At 40.0% G+C, this 2,572-nt stretch overlaps 1 pseudogene; it reads left to right on the forward strand.

Annotated features, from left to right (window-relative positions):
• The first annotated feature begins 587 nt into the window (after positions 1 to 587).
• On the forward strand, positions 588 to 900 carry LOC123575488 (ubiquitin-conjugating enzyme E2 variant 1 pseudogene; annotated as a pseudogene).
• Positions 901 to 2,572: the final 1,672 nt, after the last annotated feature.

Here is a 2,572-nt window from a genome sequence, read left to right on the forward strand (position 1 = left end):
GTGTGGCAGGTTTAACTGATGTTTCTTGGGACAAGCAAAGTGGGAAGATGCTGAAAACACTTCCCCCACACCCTTAGGGCTTTAGTGGCTAAAAACAAAAAAACTACACTTAGTTAAATGGACAATGTGGAAAGCTACTCTAGTATTTAATGTATTTCCTGAGTTACTGTAACTAGAAGTTACCTGTGGACAAGCTTGGTTATTTCAGTGGATCTTAAACTTTCAACAGAACTTTTGTACTGGGTTAGGTGGTAGAGATTCTTCTCTTGAATATAATAGCCTATCTGTTTTTATGGAGTGCAATTAGGGGCAGGTAGTCTGTCAAAAAGCCTGGCTGTTGGAAAAAGACTGGAAATTCCTCAGAAATAAAATATTTCTTAAATATATGCTTCCCTCCACCTTGAGATTTTTTTTTTTAAGTAAGAATCAAGTATGTAAGTTAGGGAGCAACAGCGGCGGAAGGTGGCAGCTACCATAGGCTTGGGAGTAAAAAGGTCCCTCGCAGTTTCCGATTGCTGGAAGAACTTGCAGGCGGCCAGAAAACAGCAGATGGCACAGTTAACTGGGGTCTAGAAGATGACAAAGACATGTCACTTACAGGACGGACAGGAATGATGACTGGGCCGCCAAGAATAATTTATGAAAACCAGACATCCAGTCTTAAAATAGAATGTAGACCTAAATACCCAGAAGCACCCCCTTTGCAAGATTTGTAATGAAAATTAATATGGAGTTAATAGTTCCAGTGAAGTGGTGGGCCCAAGATCCGTATCAGTGCTAGCAAAATGGCAGAATTCTTAAAGCATCGAAGTTGTCCTGTAAGAGCTTTAGCGCCCAACAATATCTAAAGAAAATATGAAACTCCCTCAGCCTGCTGAAGGACAATGTTACAGCAATTAATTAAAAAGAAAAACCATGGGCCCTTCCCTTCCCCAGAATTCACTTTAAGGAGTCTTCATTTTCCACAGTAGTAAATTTTCTAGATATGTCTTGTAGACCTCAAAGGACTGGAAAGGAAACTCCCATTCAAAGGAAATTTATCTTAAGATACTAAATGATACTAATTTTTGGTCCGTTTGAAATAAGTTGTGCTATACGAAGTTATCCTGTCAAGTGTAACCACTGTCCACAGGGTTGAAACTCTGGGATCAAGGTAAGTATATTTAAATTGACTCCCATTGTAACTGGTGGGGCACATCTAACTGTGAAAAGACACACCACACAATCACCTTTTTCTGTTGATTACATGGCCTGGGCTCTCTGCCTTCTCTCCTTACCCCTCCCCCTAGGTCCTACCCTCCCTGCAACAGCCCTCTACCCTGGGGGCTTGTTACCCTCTGGTCCTAAATCTTCCTTTCTCTTGCAAACAAATACACAGTCTACTGAAAGCAGACTATTATGTTGAAAAGGTTTCTTTACGAATTTTACATTTACTCTACAGATCTTAGTTTCAGGGGATTCTTTCCAACAGTTAACTCATTAAGTTTCCTGGCATAATTTAAGTGTACCACAACTGTTAGAGCAATGGGAACCAATGCCTCCCTCTGAGATTGGCCTTCAATGAGGAATTTAGGGCTTTCTCCATATCTTCTCTTCCCCAGCTTTGAGGGGTGCTTTTTCTCCCCTTCTCCTCAAGTTCCTTTTGCACCATCACCACCCAACACTTTCCATGACATCCTTGCTTTGGCCAGAAGCGATTAGGTAAGGTTGGAAAGTTTCCCTGACCTCCCTCACTATTCACTCTCCACCAGGCTACAAAATGAATATTGGGTCCTCAGTCCTGCCACTCTCTGCGGTCATCATCAGCTGATGCGTTGTTTTTATTTAGCTCAGGTTTTGATAAAGTGAATTGTCTCCAAGGTTACTCAGACCTGTCAGCTCTCAAAGTCCTTGGTGGTTAAACTTGGAGAAAGGGCACATGAAGACACTCATAAGCACACATAATCCCTCTGTATTTTTTTTTTTTTCCTGTAATTGATTTTGCTTTTAGAAATTGAAGAAGTTTTGAACAGGGCTGTCATTTGGTCATCCTTCCAATTCATTGGGATCTAGTTTGAAATATGACAATTGGAACAAAACTTTGAATCCAGTGCATATTTTGGTTTTGGCGTCGCAATTGCGTCTGAAGATCCTCGGAAGGGATTGAGACCTTGGTGTGCATGGTAGACCCCTGAAATTGGCGGGCTTGACCTCCTAGCAAATTGCTTCGTTTTTCCACTTCTGTTCAGGACCACTAAACACTGAAATGTGGATGCATACAGAAATAAATGCAGTTCATTATGTACTAAAGTTTTGTTTTTTAACTTGATATTTGTGTAAATCCACCTTTTGAAGCAACAACTATCAAGTCTGAAAAGCAACTGATGTTTCCATTAACATTTTTCTGGGGAAAAGTTAGTTCTAAGGATTTAACATCCTGTAACTGAAGTTTAACATAACAGTATCCCATAAGCAGTCTTTTTTATTGTCAGATTATTGCCAAATTTTAATTTTTAAAAGTGTGCGTTTTCTTCAAAAGTGTAAGTTAGAAATTAATAATTAATAATCTACTGGGCAGAAACATCAAGTCTGG

The sequence above is a fragment of the Macaca fascicularis genome, chromosome 9 (assembly GCF_037993035.2).
Source record: "Macaca fascicularis isolate 582-1 chromosome 9, T2T-MFA8v1.1".
Taxonomy (NCBI): Eukaryota; Metazoa; Chordata; class Mammalia; order Primates; family Cercopithecidae; genus Macaca; species Macaca fascicularis.